Here is a 22,332-nt window from a genome sequence, read left to right on the forward strand (position 1 = left end):
GATGGCCTGCACATAAGGCCAAATACTTGACGAAGCTTCCAGAGAAGCACAGCTCCCATTGGGACCCTCTCCTGCTCAGAATATTCAGCGACATCTACTGATCACAGGAGATTATCTAAACTCCTCAGCTTGTCAATCAAGGCTCTCCAAGCATTGGGCTGTGAATTTCCTTTAATTTATGTTTTTGTTGAAGTATAATATTTATGCATACATTAAAGTATTAAAGTGCACTAATATTAAGTGCACAGCTTAATGAACCTAAATTCTTACACATCTCTATGCCCACGTAGCTGCCACCCCAGCCAAGATAAATTTTGAGGGAGGTAGCAGAGTGGAACGGGCTCTGGATTATGTGCTTCCTCCCTGCACCCCACCACCCTGCTCCATTGCTTGTCAATTAGGTCTAAAAGTGAAGTGGCTAAGAACAAGCGATCCTCACAGACAATTCTGGATTAGTTTCGTATTTGTACTTTTATTATTTTTTAAAATTGTGGTAAAAGACATATAACATGAGAGCTACACTCAACCAGTTTTGAAGCGTAGAGTACGGCATTGTTAACTATACCCTTATTATATGTACGGAAGATCTTTAAAACTCTTTCATCTTGCATGACTGACTCTATACCCATTGAACAGCCACTTCTCATTTCCTTTTTCCCAGCCCCCGGCAACCCCATTCTGCTCTCTGCTTCTATGAGTTTGACTACTTCAGATACCTCATATAAGTGGAATCCTGCAGTATTTGCTCTTCTAAGCTCTGCTTATTTCACTCAGCATAATGTCTACAAGTTTCATCCATGTTGTAGCATACGACAGGATCTTCTTCTTTTTAAAGGCTGAATAATAGTCCATTGTGTGTGTGTGTGTGCGTGTGTGTGTGTACCACATTTTCTTTATCCATTCATCTGTTCACGGACACCTAGGTTGTTTCTGCCTCTTGGCTACTGTGAATAATGCTACAATGAACATGGGAGTGCAGCTATCTCTTCTGAGGAAGCTCCATACTGTTTACCATAGCGGCTGCACCATTTTACACTTCCACCAACAAAGCACATGGGTTTCACTTTCCCCATATCCTCATCAACACTTGTTACTTTCTGCTTTTTTTGATAATAGCCATCTTGATGGATGTAAGGTGATACCTCATTGTGGTTTTGATTTGCATTTCCCTGATACTTAGCGATGTTGGGCACCTTTTCATATACATGTTGGCCATTTGTATGTCTTCCTTGAAAAAATGTCTGAGTCCTTTGCCCATTTTTTAGTTGACTTATTATTATTATTTGCTATTGAATCATAGGACTTCCTTATATTTGTGTTTGTACTTTATTGCTGCCTCCCTGAAGCATCATTTTCAGCCCCTGAGGGAAGTGAGAGAAGGAGTGGATGGTGAAGTCACATGACCAGCAGCAGGGGGTGGGGCTATGGCTCTTTCTCATTGAAGCCCCGGGCAGTATGAGCAAACCCATCCATCTCGTGAGCAAGTCAAGAAACCCAGAGGCCAGTCACAGGGTGAGGCAGGCGCAACAAGCCTGTTCCGATCCTGGGGCTCCAGTCAACAGTGCTGTGTCCACGAACAGAGGTGGCGGGTTTTGTATTTCTAGGGGCAGGTGCACTTTAGCTGGTGCTGAGATGCTGGGAGCTTTGTGGGAAGAGGGCAACAGCTGTGGAGGAGGGATGGCAGAGAAACTGCAATGACACTTTCAATTCTTTGAAAATAAATGCCTACGTAAGAGGAATGTGTGAGATCCTCAGAGGAGTAGTCAGCTGGAGGTTGGGCCGCAGGGTTGGGGGCGTGAGGCTGGAATTGGAACACACGGCCATTGCCACAGGGTGTTTTCAGGGACGCTGGGGTGGTTCCCTTCTCCATTCAGCCGCGTGGTGCTGTACACCTGAAATGTTACTATCTAGTAAGTCTTTTGACATAAGGCTAACATCTCAGAAAGGGTAAAACCTGAGTACCAGTAGGGACTTCTTTTGGACCTGATCAGAACTTTTCTGAGGATAGATTTTGAAAAAAGGACGGAGGAAGAGATATCACCTGAAGAGGGCTGGTGGGTAGTGGAACACCCTGTCAAGGGAAGATAATTATGCAGATATTATTTTCCCTATAACATGTATATTCTGATTATAAAAGTAAATACAGATTCATTGTAGAAATACTGGAAAAGACAGAAAAGTATAAAGAAGAAAATAAAAATAACCTATATATTACATCCCAGAGATAATTGTTGTGGACCTTTTGGTGTGTATCCTTCTAGATTTGGGGTAAGTGCATGGGGTCTGGAATCAGATAAACTTGCATCCGAGTCCAGCATCAATAACTACTGCCTTCCTCCCTCCTAGAACTTTCTCCTAGGGCCCTTGGAAACCCCATTTCCATAGTGCAGTTGTCATTAGTGCGTGTCTCCAGCTATTTCTTGGATGACCATTTTCGAGACTGCACTTCCTGGCTTCCCTGGGGTTAATTGGTACTATGTGATTAGTTTTGGCCAATGAATTGTGAATGGAAATGACGTGTGCCATTTCCAGGCTGGAGCTGTAAATTGCCAATGCAAGACTCTCTAGAGTTCTCTTTCCCCTCTATATGGATGACAGGCAGTGTACAAGATGGTGGCTCCTCTGTCACCTGGAACCTGGGTTCCTTAAGGACTATGAGGAGTGATCGCTCTGCTGACTTGGGGTAGCCATGTAACATGAGCAAAAATTAATAATCATTGGTGTTCTTAAAGCCCTAAGCCCTGTTGGGATTGTTTGTGACAGCAGCATAACCTGGTTTATACTGACTGAATTCATGGTAAACTGGTTCTTCTACTCTATATCCACCCTGCTAAAGCCTTGTTCAACTGCAACAACCTGGTGGTTTGCCTTCCCACTACTGTCCCTGGGCTGTTTCTAAGCTGCCTCCACTTCCTTGCCTCTTCCGTATTGCTAGAAAGGCCTCTGGACACCTCCTAGATGTCCCATAGGCCTTTCAAATACCACAAGACATCTCAAACTAAACCCATTACCTACCTACTCACCCCTTGCCCAAGAAAGTAGCATCTTCCCCAGGCTTTCTCTTCTCAGTAAATGGTACCTCCATTGCCTTAGTTGATCAAATCAGAAACATGGCCATCATTATTTTCTTTCATCTCTTCTTAACCACCCATATCCAATCAATCACCATGTTCTATTCAATCTGTTTCTATAATATCTCTCCTACTGTTCACTTCTCCCAATACATATGGTTACTACTTCTGGGTTAGGGCCTCTTCATCTTTTACCTAAAGAGACTACAGCCTTCTTGCTGGGCTTCACCTCCAGCCACGTCCTCCCCAATTCCTATTCCACTTTGCAGACACAGCTCTATACCATTGACTCTCCTTTGTCCCAGGACAAAGTCTAGATTCCTTAGTATGCCATTCAAGGACCTTCACGGTCTCTCTCTTGTCCCACCACGGCCTCATCTTTTGCTGTCCACTGTCTCCCCTTCACTGTGTGCTCTAGACAGAGATTCTGATTCAGTTGTTGCTGTGAGGCCTAGGCAATGGCATTTTGTTAAGCCTTCCCAGGTAATTCTAATGTGCACCCATAGTTAAGAACTATTGCTCTAGCCAAACCAAACTATTTTCAGTCCCATGAAGACATATACTTTATCACATCTGGGCTGTTGAACACAACAACTGCTCGGTTTGAAATACTCATCTCTTCTTTGATCCCAAACCCAAACAATCCTAACCCTAACTTGAATCCCAATCATAACTCACTATTCATTTAGCAACTCCTACTCCCTTGTCTGCCAGGGAGCCCCATGTTTTCCTCATAGCACCTACTCCTTACTCACTCACTTACTTACATCACTGCTTAATGTATAGCAATGCCTTTATTTCTCCCTCTCCTCCACTACTCCATAGTCTCTTCAGGGCAGAAGTTGTGTCTTGTTCAACATTTAAGAGCTGTGCTGAACACAATGTCTGGCACATACAAAAGACTTAATATGTATTTGTGGAATGTATAATTAGAAAAGAAATGAAGTTAACCTAGCATGGCTTATTTTTAATGAACATGTGCTAGTTCCTAGTAATCACCTGACAGTGGCTATAGCCATTAATCTCGCAGATAGCTTTGGAATCTTACCAAAGATTGGTGCTACATTTGCTGGCCATAGCGTGTGGCATCCACCTGTGTCTTTTTTTGAAAGGATGTGACCACCACTTAGCAGTAGGGTGGTTTGGGGTAACTTACTAAGCTCTCTATGCCAAATTTTCTTTCTACGTAAAATGGGGATGAGGATAATAATATCTACTTTATAGTGTTTTTGGAAGAATTAAATGAGATAATCTATGTAAATCCCTTAGCAGTGTGCCTGGCCCAAAGGAGGACCCAATAAATGTTACCTATCATTATTATTATTGTTATTATCGTTGATCATTGATAGTAGTTCAGTGATCTCACTTGCAAAGTTTTTTTTCAATTCCACTTGGCAGTTACTGAGCTAGTTCTCTGAGTCAGGGGCTGCGATAGGTACTGTAGGGGTACAAAAAAGGGCAGGAAAAGCTTCTTGTTCTATGAGATTGCAGTCAAGAGCAGGGGCAACCATTCATGTAAATATCTTGAATTCCAGGCAGATGGTGGTAAATGTTCCGGAACAGAGGAGTAAGCAGAGATCAAGGGCTGGGGGAAGAAGCCCTGGCCCCACTCTGTATGGGGCTGATACAGAGAGTCCATCTGCCTGGCTGTCTCCTTGGAGTGGCAATATTTCTGTGTCTTTGCCAATCAAGCTGATGTACAGCCAAGCTGTAGCTCACCAGTTCGGCTGGGTTATTTTTGGAATGGTTCTGTAATAGTTTCGCCTCTATGAAGGCAGGGAAAGCTTAACAAATGTCTTTCCTAACCTACAGTATGCCTCCTGACGTACCCAGAGACACTAATTGGATGCCAAGTGCTCGCTTTCCTGCTGAAGGAAATGTCAGGTTCTAATAATATTCCATTATTAGACACACATAATTTCCTGCCTGGACAATTCTAACAGCCTCATCACTGGTCTTTCTGCTTCAAATACTTCCTTTATGGCCTCTCCTCAACATTGCCACTTTGGAATTGCCATTTCTCTACTCAAAAGACTTCAATGGTTTCCTATTATATGGTTCTGGGAACTAAGAGATGGAGGAAAGAGTAGCCCTGCTAACATTACTCCCAGTGACCCACTTGGGTATGTCTGCATCCTATTCTCACAACTTTGGACTCTGCGGGTTTAGAGGTCTTGACCTTTGTGTAGGGGTAATGATTCCACCAAGGGCTATGACAAGAGTTCCATTAAATTTCAAATTACAGCTGCTGCCTGGTCCCTTTGGGCTCTTTGTGCTAATAGGGAAATAAAGAAGCCACCATTCTGGCAGTGGTAACTGACTCTGATCATCAGGTGAAAACAGGGCTGCTGTCATCCAAAGAGAGCAGAGAAGAATGTGTTTGGCACCAAAGCAATCCACCGGGGCATCTCTTAGTACTCCCCTGTCCAATTTTGATGGTAAATGGTCAAGTGTTGCAGCTGCAGCCTGAGAAGGGCATAATGACCAGGGGCTCAGATCGTAAGGTGACCCACAAAAGGAAACCTCCTAGATCAGAAGAGGTGCTCACTACAAGTGAAAGGAATCTCAAATGGATAGTAGAGGAAGGAGAAGATGAATACCAGTTGTGACCCTGAGACAAGCTGTAAGGTAAAGCCATAGTTCACCCCATTACCTTCTTTTTGTAAATTTCCCTCTGGAAAAGAGGCCCACAAGAATCCTGAAGGAGCTGCTCTCAGGACTTATACAAAGCAAGTGGATCCGAATGCCACAAAGGGTGAACTGTAGTGTATTCTGTCACTTGCCACCCAGATTTCTCCCACCTTTAGGACTAAAGCACTTATTCTTCCAGCTACAGGGAATGGTGAATGTTGACAGTTGTCAGATGAGTCCATCATCTCTGTGACTGTCCCTGGCTAAAGAGAGCCACCTCACCCAAAGTTGTGCCCCTTCCTGGTGCAGCCTACATCTGGTGACTGGGAGAAGTGGAGATAAAAAGATAAACTTCCTATAGGATTGGCTGAGGTCTTGTTTTGACCCATCGCAGTTTGACTTTTCCTTCTGCCCAGTCCTACTTCCTTCACTCACCCACAGGTGTTGACCTCAAGTATATATCCCATCCCATTTCCTGTATGCAAATATCTGTCTCCAAGACTGCCTCCTGGGGAACTTGACCTGCAATAGCTCCTTTATCACCTCTTCCTTCAACCTAGTGCTTAGAACTTTGTTATTATGGATGTGGTTCCATCTTGTGCCATGAGGATGAGGGCTACACTCTAAGTTTGTTGGAGTAGAAATCTAGTAAAGCCTGGGTCCTAGAGGACTGTGGAGCTACTATACTGGCCACAAATGGCTTATGTCTGAGTTTCTATCCTTTTAAGTCACTGTTATTTTGGATCTTCGTTACATGCAACCAAATATTAATTCTGATACGGATACCCAAGTAGAGATGGAGAGTAGGCAATTGAATATATGCATCTGGTTCTGGGAGGTGGTGGTGTAAAGCTATTGATAGGGTTTATCAGCAGAGAGATGGTCCTGAAAGCCATGGGAGTGTGTATACACAGAGAAGAGGAACAGGCCAAAGACTGACTGTGTGTGACATGCTAACATTTAGAGGGTGGAAGAGAAAGATCCAGACAAGGAGACCATGTTGGAGCAGCCACTGAGGAGGAAAACCAGGAGAGTGTCCAGCGTCAGAAGTGAAGGGAAGGGACCAGCCCCGTGGCTTAGTGGGTAAGTGCGCGCGCTCCTCTATTGGCAGCCCGGGTTCGGATCCCAGGTGCGCACCGACACACCACTTCTCCGGCCATGCTGAGGCCACATCCCACATACAGCAACTAGAAGGATGTGCAACTATGACATACAACTATGTACTGGGGCTTTGGGGAAAAAAAGGAGGAGGATTGGCAATAGATGTTAGCTCAGAGCCGGTCTTCCTCAGCAAAAAGAGGAGGATTAGCATGGATGTTAGCTCAGGCTGATCTTCCTCACAAAAAAAAGAAGTGAAGGGAAGAAAGTGATTCAGCAGAGACAGTTTGGTCAGTGGGTCCCCATCACTAACTTGATGAAATACCAAGACTTGTAAGAAGTCACCCAAGGCCCTTTATGGTCACTGCGTGCCCTAGACTTGATGCTCCCATAACACCAAACTGCTTTTTTCCTGTTCAGCACCTACCATGCTGTTTCTTTGCTCATGTGGACTCCTCTGCCAGGAGTGCCTTTGCCACCTCCACTAGGCTAACTTCTACTCATGCATTCATACTCATCTCTGTTTTAATTCCTCCAAGAAGCCTTCCTTGACCTCTCTCCCGCTACCTTCCCCATCTTCCATACAGTATTAGGTGCCCCTCCTTTGGACAGCAGTCACATCTCTACCATAGGACTGATAACATTGCTGTGTACTTGGCACTTTACTCCCATCTTCCACAGTAGATGGTGAAACTCTTGATGGCAGACAGTGTAGGACAATCTTATCTTTACATCATAGGTAGTATATGAAACCCAACAGCTGATCTCAAATATTTATGGAATGAAGTAATAGTTCATTGCAACTTATACAGCTTATTTAAATCCCTTCATCTATTTGTTGTTGTTGTTGTTAATGCCCTCGAGTTGATTTCAACTCCTAGTGACCCTGTGTACAGCAGAGCAGAACCCTGCCCAGTCTTTCTGCACCATCCTCTCACCTTCCAGTGCTACATCAGACAATGCCCTGCTGCTATTCATAGGTTTTTCATGGCCAATGTTTTTGGAAGTGGGTGGCTAGGTCTTTCTTCCTGGTCTGTCTGAGTCTGGAAGCTCCGCTGAAATCTGTCCACCATGGGTCACCCTGTTGGTATTTGAAATAGCAGTGGCACAGCTTTCAGCATCACAGCAACATGCAGCTGCCACAGTATGACAGACAGGTGGTGTAGTTCCCTGACTGAGAAATGAATTTGGGTCGCGGCGCTGAGAGCCCTGAATTTTAACCACTGGACCACCAGGGCTGGCTCTCCATCTATTTAGGAATCCCATAATAAATCCCTTTATTACGCTATCAAATGTATTTATTCATGTTACTTAAAATACTAAATATACAAAAGCTCTTTGCAAACTGTAAGCTACCAGATGCATTTAAGAGATGCTGGCAGGGTCAGAATTAGGGACTGTCCCCTGCTGGTCATCTCTGGGCTGATTGCTGAGCCTCCTTCCAAGTGCCCCTGACTGTCAGGGGGCCTGTGGGCTCTTTCCTCATTTCTGTCACAAGAACATTTACATTTAGTTATTCTCACTCTCCCCACCTACACCTTTAAAACCTCTTCTTTGGAACAGCAGACTTTGCCTCCTACTCCAGACAGGTTTCTGTGCTAATCTTAATTTGGAAATAATCACTACAAATTGGATGTCTATTCAGCACCTCCTACACCTCTCTATTAACTCTAGTACGTTAACAAATACCAAAATATTCATGTAAAAATATTTCTCCCTTTAGAGAACATCGTTCCTTGTTCCAGGTTCCTCTGTTTAATGCCATTTGATAAGAGCTGACTATAGATTTAATTATAATTTTACTGAAACCTGACATCTCTCTGTCAGACATGTCATGAAAAGAACTCAGAGTGGGGACTGAGAGAGGAGACAGCCATGAAAGATGGTGGCGTACAGAGGAACACATAACCTCTTTCTCCACAAACTTAATAGGAAACAGAAAAAGAAGACACACCAGCGAAGAATAAAGTGGTAATGTTCAAATAAATGACAGATTGCAACCTCTGACCATAAATTTGAAAGGGGTCATCAGAGATGGAAGTTTCTAGAATTCAAAGCAAGGGCTTTCTTCACTGCTGAGAAGCAGCATGTCTGCCACACAGCTCACTCTGAAACCTCTATTTGGAGGGAACAGATGGGGCTAGGTGGGTGGTAAGCCCAGGAGAAAGGTGTGGAATAGCCCTTCTAGATCAGTGATTCTAAACGGGGGAGATTTTGTCCTCCAGCACACAATGTCTGGCAATGTCTGGAGATATTCTTGGTTGTCACAACCAGGGGTGAGGGGTGGGGGTGCTACTGGCATTTTGTGGTAGAGCACGAAACATCCTGCAGTGCACAGGACAGCTTCCACGACAAAGAATTATCCAGCCCCAATTGTCAATAGTGCTCAGGTTGAGACCCTGCTAAGAGGTAGAAGCCCTTGTCTTCTTTCCACAGATAAATTGTATTCACTAGGAGTGGAGGGACTGTTTTGTTTTTCTCTGACCATATTCTCTGGGTTTAACTGGTTGTTTGAACAGTAGATATCTGTTCAGTGAAAACCTAGCTATATGCTGTTTACAAAAAACTCATCTAAAAAAAACCTGGTAAATCAATACCAGGAAAGTGCAAATAAGGCAGAAGTTGTATATTAATAGCAATAAAAGTTTAAGACAAAAAGAGAAAGACAAAAGGGGAAACTTTATAATGATAAAATTTATAATTTCTAATGAATATATAGCTCTTCTAAATCCTTAAATACTAAATAAAATAATATCAACATAAATTTTTAAAAATTGCAAAAAAAAAAGGGAGGGGGAAATGAGTAAAAACAAAATAATAAGAGGAGGTTTGGTAGATTTGGTAGACCTCCTGCCACAAAATAGATATGGATATTATGAATAATGGAATGAACTCTACATCCTAAAAACAGACAATTTATCTTTTTTTCAAGGACCTATGGAACTTTTATTTAAAAATCACATTTTAAAAATATGGTTAATATTAATATGATATTATAGAAAAATTAGCCAATTTCAAAAAAAATGGAAATAGTACAGATCATATTCCCTGATCCCAATGCAATCAAACTATCAATTAAAGACAAAACATAAAAAGTCTCACTCTGCTTACAATTTAGTCTCTCCCTTAGACAATTCTGTGTCAAAGAGGAAACCCAAACTGAAATTCTAAAGCTGTGCTGCCCAATATGGCAGCCATTAGCCACATGCGGCACTTGGAATGTGGCCCGTCTGAAGTGAGATTGCTGTGAGTGTGAACACGCTGGATTTCCAAGACTTAACATGAAGAAAGAATGTAAAATATCTCATCAATGTATTTTTTATTAATTACAGTTTAAATGATAATATTTAAGATATATTAGATTAAATACAATATATTATTAAAATTAATTTCATCTGTCTCTTCTTTTTACTTTTTTTATGTGGATACCATACACTTTGAAATGACAGATGTTGTCACGTTATATTTTTATTAGTAGCACTGCTCTAGAATATCTATAAAAATAAAATATGATGATAAAAAACACTACATATCAAACACTATAGAATGTGGCAAAAGCAGTGTTTGGAAGAAAAAATTATTAACTTAAATATTTACACTACTAAATGAGAAAGAATGAAATGAAATAAAATTAAGCAATTAATTCAAGAATTTAGAAGAAATATAATAAAACAAACCCAAGGAAAGCAGAGGGAAGACATTAATGAAGAGAAAAGCAGAAAGCAATTAAGTAGAGGACAGAAAAACATAAAAATTGATACAGAGATTCAAGAACACAAATTCAAAATTTTCTGAAAAATTATTAAAACATGGTAAATCACTGCCTAGTCTATTTTTTTCTTAATGGAGAAAACTCAAACAAAATTTGAATTGAGAAAAGGAGAAGGACTTAAGATTTACAGAATGATTATGCAATGCTTTGCACAACTTCTGTGGTTAAATATTAGAAAGTTTGGATAAAATGCATAATTTCCTAAAATAATATAAACCATCAAAATTTAATAAAGAAGAGCCAGACCACAGAAGAAATTGAGAAAGGTATCTAAAACCTACCACTTTGCCCCTCCCTACCCCCCAAAAACGAGGCCAGACAGTTTCACAGGTGAATTCCATCTGTATGGAAAATATAGAGAGCTTTGATGACTTTTTAAAGATTTTAAGGTATAGAAATCAATTGAAAAAATTATAATAAAACTACTCTCTCTAAAAGTACTAAGTCCCTAAATTTCACAGGTAACTTCATTCAAACCTTTCAGAAACAGGTAATTACAGCGGAACTTAAACTTTTACAGAGACGGGAGAATCTTACCCAACACTTTACCAAAACCTGATATAAAAAGGAGAAACAAAAAAGAAAGAGTAACCTTTACAGATCAATTTCATTTACGAAAACCAATGCAAAAATCTTAAAATATCAGCAAAGAGAATGCAGAAGACATTAAAAGAAAGATATACGAAGAGAAATAAATCCCAAGAGTGTAAGGATGGGTCAATATTAGAAAATCTTAGGCTAAAGATGCATTTGCTATCATTCAACCTTCATTTCAGTTTTTGAAAAATTAATAAAATAGATACTAATGGATACTTCCCTAACATTATAAAATATTATACGGGCCAGCCCTGTAGTGTAGTTGTTAAGTTTGGCGTGCTCCACTGTGGCAGCCCAGGTAAGCAGGTTCAGATCCCAGGAACAGACCTATATCACTCATCAACCATGCTGTGGTGGCAACCCACATGCAAGATAGAGGAAGACTGGCACAGATGTTAGCTCAGAGTGAATCTTCCTCAACAACAACAACAAAATAAAATAAAATACTATAATTCTCCACCCAAAACCTAGCACAACTTAATGTAAAATCCAGAAGTACTCCCATTAAAGTCAGAAATAAGAACTCCCACTATCACATGTGAGAGAGACATAAGAGATAAAAAACTTGGAAAAGAAGAGGCATTTGTTGTAAATTTATGCAGAAAATCAAATAGTTACTATATTACAAATTACAACCGGTAGAGAATTTAATGGGAGAAAAGATGTCCTTTACAATAAAAACAGAAAAATACTTAGGGATGAACGCAATAATAAATGTTATGGCCCTATGCTAAAAACTTAAAATTCCTATTAGAAGCCATAAAAATTATTTTAGTAAGTGAAAAATCTCTCTTTTTTTTTGGCAAGACTATTCAGTAAGGTAGTTTCAATTTCTGAATTTAATCTCTAAATTCTGTGTGTTCCCAATCCAATTACCAATAGAATTTTGTTTAGAATTTGATAAATTAAAACTAACTTTTATCTGGTAGAATAAACACATCTTTGGAAGCATAAAAATATCTGAAAAAGAAGAATAATGAATATGACTATGAAACTACCAGGAATTAAAACATTGTTTAAAGCCACAGATATTCAATACAATATAATTTTAGTGCAAAAATAGACCAAGAGATCAATGTAAAAGAATAGAGAGTCCCAATATGAATTCAAGTACATATGAGAATTCGGTATTTGATTAAAATGGCATCACTATCTGCAAGCATGGGTTATTTAATAAATTGTGTTGGGAAAACTGGTTAATTATTTGAAGGAAAAAAAATTGAATTTCTTACCTTATTCTTCATGTGCAAATAAATTCCATATGTGTCCAAGAGTTAACCATAAAAATAAAACCATAAAAGCTAAATTAAAAGAATGATTACAGAATAGTCTGCATAACTCCCTGCAAATAAATTTAAAAACTTAGATTAAAACAAAGGTGAATTTTTACAGTCTTAAAAGCAAAGCACCTTTTAATTGTGTGGTGAAAAGCACTAGGAGACAGGTCATCCCAGGGAACTGTGGGGTCAAAAGATGACCTCCTGCCAAGTGACCGTGAAGGCAGAGTTGAGGTCAGGTAGGTGGGCAGGTGGGAAGTGTGTTCCAGGGCAAGTCTCACCCCCAAAAAGCCCTTCCCTCCATCATCCTTTGTCAAGGTCCACTCCTCCAGCTGGCTCCTGAAGCAGAAATGCAAATAATAAATATTAGACCAAAAAAGTTGACAGTATTAGCATTCAAAAGACACCTTAAAAAAGACAAACAAATCAACTGTCAGAAACAAATAGAAATAAGAGATTAGAAAAGTGACCGATTACCGATGAACGCTCTGGATACTAGATGAACACCAGGCATGATCAGTTGGAAAATCTACAGCTAAAGAGATTCCATTCACAATAACAAAATATAGTAACTACTATGAAATAAACCCAATGCAGGATGTTTGTGACCGGGTAGAGAAAGCCATAATACCTTTGAATACTAAAGGAGACCGGAATAGAGAATTGCATTTTCCTGGCAAGCAGGAGTAATATTGTGAAGATATTAATTCTCCTCCCATCAATGTCTAGGTTGCATGTGCTCCAATTACAGCGTATCTGGTTTTGTAGCTGCTGTCCCTTTCAAGTTGCTTCTACGCAGCTGACCAGGCTACCAGAGTGTCTGAAATTCTGAAATAAGCGGAGGTCCAGTGGCTCTCAAATTCAAGCATGTACCAGAATTACCTGGAGGCTTGTTATAAAACAGATTGCTGGGCCCCAAACCCAGAGTTTCTGATTCTGTAGACCTGGGGTAGGGCCCAAGAATTTGCATTTCTAACAAGTTCCCAGGGGCTGCTGCTGCTGGTCCGGGGACTCCACTTTGAGAACCACCGAATTAGTCAAATGGTTTAGAGGCCAATGTAATGGGATGCTGGTAAAGCAGTTCTAGACTCTGAGGCTCTTAGGAGTTCCCTTGAACTTGCCCATCACCGGACAAGTTTCCAGCTTAGTCCCCAAGACTATCTATAGGAGGCACACCTGGCAAGGGATTGTATTTGGACACGAAATGGTTGTCATTCTTTACCGTCTTCTTCCTGTATGTTATCAGTGGAGAAGTGCTGGGGGGGCAAGTAGGCAGTAGTGTTGGCTGTGTGTGTGTGTGTGTGTGTGTGTGTTTGTGTGTGTGTGTGTGAGAGAGAGAGAGCTGCTGAGCACTCAAGATTTCAAGGCTCATGGGATTTAGACACAAGTTCCTGAAAGTCAGAGCTAGTCCTCACCTCCTCTGTGTAGCCCAGCAAATCCTAATCTAAAGCTCCAAAACTTCTCTTGGAACTTGACAAAAGAGTATAGCTGAAGGAGTACATGGCAAAGAATAATAAACAATTCTGGTGGGAGTGAGAGAGCAGGAGTAGGGAAGAGTTATGTGCCTGGTATAAAAACCTATTTTAAAGCAGTAGTAATAAAAATAGCTGGAGTGCAGCTACAAAGAGAAAAAAGTATATAAATCATGCCAAAGAGGGCCAGGAATTAGATCAAATTATATGAAAGCCTGTAATGTATGATGAGCCCAACCTCAGTGAGCAATATAGAAGGAAAAGGTTATTTAATAAACCATGTGGGAATACTGATGATTGAATTTAAGAAGGAATTAGATTCACACCTTATTCTACTCACCAAAATTAAAGTGAAATATTTAAAAATAAGAAACCATAGAGGAAAAATTGGCATAGTCAGAACTTACCATTCGCCATACTTCTTCAAGATTAGAGAGGTGAAGGAGCAAGCACTTGCTGAGTGCCTACTGTATGCCACAAGTGTGTTACCTTATCTTGTTAGTACTACAACAACACTGTGAGACAGGTGTTACCTTCAACTTTCAGATAGGGAAACCGAGGCATGGAGAAATCCAGGTACTTTCTCAAAGTCAAATGGGGAGCAATCAGAAGCATGTCAATCTGTCTGACTTCACATCCTGTGCTGCCCAACTACTGCCCAGCAGCCCAGGCTGCAGGGGAGACAAGGCTGCTCAGTTCAGAAGAGGGAGCCCAGTGCCAGTCCACTGCGAGACTGGCCAGGGATGGTGGAAATGGAACAAGTTAGAACCAAGGTCAAGGATGAGGCAGCAGCCCAGTGGTACAGAATTGATGAGTCTGGTCGGGAGGAGAGGGGCAGCAAGTGCATTCCAGGGGCCACCTGCCGGGAGTGGAGGAGAAGGATGAGAAACCGGGTCCCAGGGAAGGTGGGGAAAGTTGATGGAGACATTGGGGCACATAAGAGCCATAATTTGTGGTCCATCCCTCCAAGCTCCTTCTACCAAACATAACTTTAACTCCCTTCCTAAGGGACCTGGAGAAGCCACGTGGTATCATAGAAGAGCAGGTGCTTTGGGGTCAAGTAAGCTTGGGTCTAATTGTGCTTCTGCCACTTGCTAGGTGTATGGCCTTGATCCAGTAACCTAACCCCTCTGAGCCTTAGTATCCTAACTTGTACATCAAGAGGACAGTGCTCACCTCACAGAATTCACGTGGGATTAAATGAGACAAAGCAGGTAAAGTATCAAGCATAATAAATGGTGCAGAGTAGGTGCTCAATCAATATCTGTTGAATAAGTGAATATATATATTTGCTCAAGGTATTTACTCATTAGCTCTGAAGAAAGCTTGAAGCCCAGGGAAAGGAGGTTTATCTAGCTAGTTCTGCTAGGAAGATAAGAACTTCACATTTTTTTGTCAGTTGTAGTCTAAACATTCCAGTTTGGGAAACTGGGTCAAGCCATATCACTGTGCATTAATTATAAGTTGTGATTCCAGCAACCTGTGGAAAGATGAGAAAATGGTCCAGCACCTGCAGTTTCCCGCAGCAACAAACATGTCTCAGACGACAGTTTCCATCACTGCCACCCCTTCCAGTTGCGTGGATCTTGGCAGATCACAAAGAACTGCTGACACCCGTGATTATATAACCTGCCTTCAAGGAAGGTCATGTTATCCCATTTTTGTGGATGAGGAAATTAAAGCTCCAAGAGGTGAAGGGACTTGCTCAGGTCATGCCCAGTGGTTGGTGGCAGGGCTGGAACTGGAATCCGTGGGATGTGCACAAACATTGTTGCTACCATACGTGCTTGCTTACCTTGTTACAGACTTAAAGGATGAAGTCATGGAGGGTCCTGCCTGGTTCCGTCTGCATCTGTCTCCCCTTAGGTCCTCAGGTGGGGTTCTGAGGATCCTATCTGTAGATTGCACCCCATCCCCATTCCAGAGCCATTTTGGAAGGGGACAGAAGGAGTGCAGCAGCCTCAATCCTGTAGACTTGTGTGGCCATAGGAACTACGTCCACAGTATCATTGCATCCCAGGACCTGGCAGCACAGCCAGGATGCTATAATCTACTCTGGAGCTGTGGAAACCTGGCCAGAGAACTTGGGTCAAGTCCAGCCCAGGGTTAGGGGTGATGATGTTTACCTGGAGTGATGGGATGTTACACACGTGAGGAAGAACCTGTTATTTCTTGATCACCTACTATGTGCCATGTCTATACATTGTCAATAATCCCCACAGCATCTTGTGATCCTATTACTATTATTCCCTTTATACTGATGATGGAACAAAAACTTGGAGAGGGACATCTTCTACAGAATCTCAAAGGTGGTAGTTGTCTAAGATTGAAATCCTGTTCTGTTTACTATGACCCCATGCCTTTCTCATCAAGGCCCCTGACAAGTTGAACTCTGGTGTCCTCTATGCTTTCAGGAGAGAGACGAGTCACAGCCTTTGATTGTGACTGCCACTGGCAAGGCAGGAGTTAGGTGTAATGCTCTGTTTGGATCCAATAACTAAATTCTACTCAACAATTGAGTTCCTATAGAGACCCTGCACAGATAGGCCAGGGCCTCCCTCCTGCATCCTGCACATGTGCAGGAAGGGAGCTCAACAGGGAGAACGAGGCTGGAGCCTGGAGCATGAGCCGCCATAAAGACCCCCTTGGGGACTCCACATGGGACCCAGCACCTGCTACCTCCAGAGACAGGATGCATGGTGTCCTTGCTCCCTGAAGGCTGCCATCCTCTCCCGGCCTGCCACTCACTCTTGTCCCCTGGGGCAGAGGGGAGAGTCTGATACAACTCATGAGAGTGGAAAATAGGCACAAAAAGATTGTGCCTATCAGCCCCTCCTTTTGGCCCTCCTGCATGTGAGCATATGTTTTCCTCCTGGTCCCCTCCCGCCCTGCTGCTGACATGGTAGGCTCTGCCCCGGCTGGGACATGCCTGTAGTTTGCACTGGGTAAGCCCAATTCAGAGAAAAGTATTGGGAAGCCAGACTGTGGCTGCAGATTCAAGGTGCTCTTCCCTGCTGAGTTTTACTAGCTGTAGACGGGGTCTTTGAGGACTCCTTTGTCATTTTGCTGGGGCCCATGGGAAAAAGGGGCTGGATTGATTTTCATCTCTGTGGTAATGATAAGCCCTGAGATTTCAACATGGGAAATGTGGGAGAGGCGAGAAGGAACCAGAGGTGGCATCAGGCATACATCCACATTCTGCAATAGTTCCTGCCGCCTGAGATACTGTGCTGCTCACTGCCCTGCTCCAAAACCCCTCGTTGTTTTACCCAATACATCCAGGGGCGTCTGATGGTCCAGGATTCAAGCTCCACCCACCTCTCCAGGCTCATCTAGCACATGCTCTGAACTGCTTGGTAAGTACTATCACAATGCCCAGAATACCCCTCTCGATTTCTGCATCTGTGGCACCCTCCCGGCTGGCAATGCCAAGGGTTAAATAATAGACTCTGGAAGGAGCTGTAGAGGTCATCTTGCTCAGCCCTCCGTCCAGAGAAGAGGCTGTCTGAACTTTGCTTTCATGTCTTGCTTTAGGGAGCAGCCTCGCCCATGACTTGGCATTCTGCTTCTTCCAAAACGTTTCTTTAGACAATAAGAAATCTGCCTTCTTGCTACTTATGTCTGGTACAGGTGCCTTCTGTGCCACCTACACACATTTCAGGCAGCCCTCCCTGGGCACTTGAACCCTCTCTGATCCCTTGTGCCATAGAAATTAGGTGGTGTTTCAACATACAGCAGGCATGAAACCACACTGCCAGCTTCCTTCGTCCCCTCTTTAGACATGTGCCTTGTCCTCTCAGGTGGTTCTAAGCTCCTTGGGACCGGCACTGTGCTCAAGCCATTTCTCTACTCCTGGTGCTTGGCCAGAGGAGGTGCCCAGGAAGCCTGTTAATTGTCTGGGCCCACCAATATTTCAGATGGAACTGTGGGGTGAGCCATGCAGACAGCCTCATTCATTCCTCAACCACTGAGTGTCCTCCGTGGGTCAGCCCGGCCTTGGAGTTGCTTACCACCTAAAGGAGGAAACTGACATGCACGCAGAAAATCACAATATAGTACGACCTCTGCTAGAAAGGAGGTATGTAGAGGGTGCTGAGGGAGCGTGGGAAGGAGCAGTCAGCAGACCAGTGCTGGGATGAGCTGAGCCCAGAAGGATGAGGAGGAAGAGCCAGTGGGCTGGCACAGGAAGGGCAAGCAACAGGAAGTAGGGCTGGAGACCTCAAGATCCCCACTCCCCACGTGCCTCACATGGTCTTTTATCTACACATGTTAGGCAGACAGCCACAGAGGTACACGGACAGTTCTGAAAGAAGTCATCATATGCCTGGGAACTGCTGTTCCATACTTAGAGTGACCAGGTTGTCCTGGTTCACCCAGGACTTTCCTGATTTTAGCACTGACGGTCCCCCTTCCTGGGAAAGCCTCCAGTTCTGGCAGACCTGGAGAGATGGGCACTCTACTTAGATCTCAAGGCTGGAAGGGCAGCCTGCATTATTAGATTCCATAAACCCTTTCATTATCGTCTGACCAGCACAATTACATTGCACTGTAATATTTTTGTGATAAAGTGAGTTAGTTGCAAACGTTAAAAAACACTGCCATTTTTGAAACCCTGTGTGGGGATTTCTTTATATTTTAAACATAATGAGCACCTCAGGCTTCAAGAGGCTCTGGTAGTGGGCGGACAATGTGGAAAACACAGAGGTGAGAGACAGCCTGGTGCCTTTTGGGGCCTGGGAGGAATGAGAATATCCAAGGCATAGGGGATACTCCCTTGTGCAGGAACGGTTGTGGAGGTGAGGCTGGAGGGGTGGGCAGAGGTCACAGGGCTCCGGGGGCCAGGCCGAGGATTCTATCTCATAGCCTTGGGGAGACAGAAAAGATGTTGCACAGGTAAGTTCATGTGGAGGGAGTTTTGGAGAATTGATTAGGGTGTGGGTTGTAGACGCCAAGATCAGAGTGGAAGACCATTCTGGGCGCTGCTGTAAGTACGCAGGTGCATTATATAGAGACGGAGAGAAGGAGGCTGTTTAGTGGGAGAAGGGGACAGGACTCAGTGGTTTGAGAGTGGATGTGTGATGGTGGGAGGTGACTCACTTGGGATCTGGGTATGTGGCAATGACAACCACCAAGACAGGGATTTAAGGAAGAAAGTAGCTTCAGGGGAAGATGCTGGGTTTGGTTTTGGAAGTGTTGTTTGGGTCCTGGGACCACCAAGTGGAGACATCCCCTAGGCAGAGGGATATAAGCGTCTGCAACTTAGGAGAGAAACACGGCATGGAGATAAATATTTGGCTATCATTCCCCTTCCGAGTCCAAGGTGATCGATATGGGCGAGTTACTATGGAGGATGGGAGTGAAAAGATATGAGGCTGCAGCCTCTGCAGTGGGGGTGGGGGTGGGGGTGGGGGTGGGGGTGTTGATTCTCCGCCTCCTAGAGGAAAGGCTGATGGCTGAACTGGCTTGACCAGTGTAGTGGCTATTGCTAGTGTCTTCAGTGTGCATGAGCACAGTCGGATCCCTGGGAACCATCTGGAAAGTCTGTCCTTTCTTGCGTGACCCAGTTCCAGATAAGATGACACTAATAATACTGATTCACTTCCCAGGACGGTGAGAAGTCAGGAGCTAATGTATGCACTGGGCTCATTATGCAAATAACCTGTCCTGAGGCACAGACGGCTTGCTGATCATTCTCTCCTTCCTCTGCTCTCCCAGGATTCTGGAATTGTCTGCAGCTGCCAACACAGAGCCCTTGTCTTCCTCCAGGATCTGAAAGCCTGTACGTGAACATCTCTCGAAAACAATGATCTTAATTGCCAGAATTGTCTTAAAACAATTCTGGCTATGAGAATGCTCAATTAAAGTCAATTTCTATTTCTAGATAAGAAAAGCCAGTAAAGAGAAAGCATTGCGCTGGAGGACTCGGGAGATGGATGCCGTGGGACTTCGGACAGGTCTCCCTCTCTGAATTTCCGAGGGTGTTGAGCTAGACGAGCTGTCAAGGCCCAGCCCAGACATGCTGGGTATGTGATTCTAGTCAACACAAACCACTCATGGCTTCCTAGTGCATGAGTCAGAGATATTAAAGCATATTTCAAAACAAGGAGTTACAAACGGTAATTTTCATGATGTTCTTTCTTCATTCCGTAAATATATATGGAGCACCCACTACTGGTCAGGCACTGTGCCAGCTGCAGGTGAAGCACGGGAGCAAACACAGGCTCTATGGGCCTCTTAGAGTCTAGAGGGAGGCACATGATGGAGGCAGTAGCTGCAAAGTGTGAGGGGGCCAGGGGGAGGGGGAGGCAGGGAGGCCATGGAGGAGGCTGTGGCAAGTGTCCCGGGCTCCCTCCGCTAGCTGACAACGTCCTGCAGGATGTGCCTGCTCCACCTCCTACTTCCATAAGAAAATCTGCTGAACCACCCAGAGAATGTGATGCACCCCTCTTTGCGAGGAGCACCCAGTCCTGGGAGGGACGGTGCCCTGTCGCTCATCCTTCCAGATCGCCGGAAGCTTTCCCAGAGTCAATGCGAGTTGACTCCTCAACTTGTGCCTGAACTATTTTTAACTGACTGTCACCATGGCAGCGTGAGAACTACTGGGAAAGATGTGGCCTTTCTGACAGCATTCAGGATGCTGGGTGCCCTCTTGTCTCACTTAATCCCCTGCGCGCCAGGGCCAAGATAATCTATATTAAATCCCCGCCTCCTACAGGCAGAGCTAGAGCTAGGACTTCTTTCTGTGCTTCCTCGTCTTCAAAGGAAGGATTTTAATAAAACAAAAACAAAAAAACACACCTCCCTTTGTGGGTCTGTCGTAGGGGTCGAATTAGGTTATTAATGCATGAAAGCACGCTGCATGTGCCCTGTTAGTTTCTGATGACCGTGTCTTCATGGCAACACCCATCCCCTCTTCACCTCTGGTTTACCGGCTGATCAGCCTGTTAGCATTCTACAGTGTCCATAAAGTCTAGAAATGTAGACAATATCATTTACTTTTTGACAGACTGGCGACGTCCTTGATGACATTCTGCACATTTTCCTTTGTTTCCAGACCTTTACAGATGCCCTGCAGAACCAGGTCCAGCCTCTGCCTCCCCCAGGCAGAAGTGGGTGCTGAAGCACACAGGGGAGCTGTCTCTGGCCTCTTATTGCATTGCAGTTACACACGTATGTGCATCCCTGCCTTGTCTGTACATCCTTGAGGGCAGGGACTGCCCTGTCTTTTCACCTTTGTACCCCAGCACCCAGCACCAGCCCCTGAGGATGAACAGACACTGGGTTAGTATTTGTTGAATGAAGGAAGGAAGGACTGAATATAAGGGCCAATGGAGAATGCAGGCAGGGTATTGTGGTTTATAATAAGAAATGTATATTTGGTCTTCGTCTCTGTTTCTGGCACAGAGCTTCTAAAACCCTTGGAATTTCCTAAGTGATGAGAGTGATAAAGGTGTCTATCATTATGCTAATGCGGGGACTTTTGGGCCAGCCCCAGGTCACCTAACCATGGAAGCTGATCACCAGAGGAACCAACCACCTGATTAGAGGGTTGAAAGTTTCAACCCCATTCTCCTGACCTCCAGGAAGGGGAAAGGGGCTGGAGGTTGAATCAGTCACCAGTGGCTGATGACATAATCAATCATGCCTATGTTAGGAAGCCTCCATAAAAACCGAAAGGACAGGGTTTGGAGAGCTTCCAGGTTGGTGAACATGTGGAGGTGCTGGGAGAGTGGTGTGCTCAGAGAGGGTGTGGAAGCTCTGCACCCTTTCCCTGTACCTTGCCCTATGCACCTCTTCCTTCTGGCTGTTCCTGAGTTATATCCTTTTATAATACACCTGTAATCTAGTAAGTAAAATGTTTCTCTGTGTTCTATGAGCCACTCTAGCAAATTCATTGGACCCGAGGAGGGGGCCATTGGAACCTCCAGTCTATAACTGGTTGGTCAGAAGCACAGGTGTCAACCTGGGCTTGCAATTCGTGTCTGAAGTGTGTGTGTGAGGGGGGCAATCTTGTAGGGCTGAGCCTCTAACCTATGGGATCTCATATGATCTCCAGGTAGATAGCGTCAGAATTGAGTTGAATTGTAGGACACCCAGCTGGTGTCAGAGGATTGCTTGGTGGTGGGAAACACCACCCACACGTTGGAACTGGATGCAGAATCATAGCAAGCCAACAAGCTATCTCTGAGGGTTGGTATGAGTGAGGCTTCCTGAGTCAGGGCGTGGAAGATGGATGGAGAAGGAGGTAACACCTGCTGAGCACCTCTGATTTAATCCTCACATCACTCCCACTTTACAGAGAGCACACGGAAGCACAGAGGGGATGAATGAGGGACCCAGGACCACCCGGTTAGTGAGCAGCTGTGTTGAAATGCACACTTTGTGTGGTTTGGTTCCAAAGCTCTGGTTCTTAC

The sequence above is a fragment of the Diceros bicornis genome, chromosome 5 (assembly GCF_020826845.1).
Source record: "Diceros bicornis minor isolate mBicDic1 chromosome 5, mDicBic1.mat.cur, whole genome shotgun sequence".
NCBI lineage: Eukaryota > Metazoa > Chordata > Mammalia > Perissodactyla > Rhinocerotidae > Diceros > Diceros bicornis.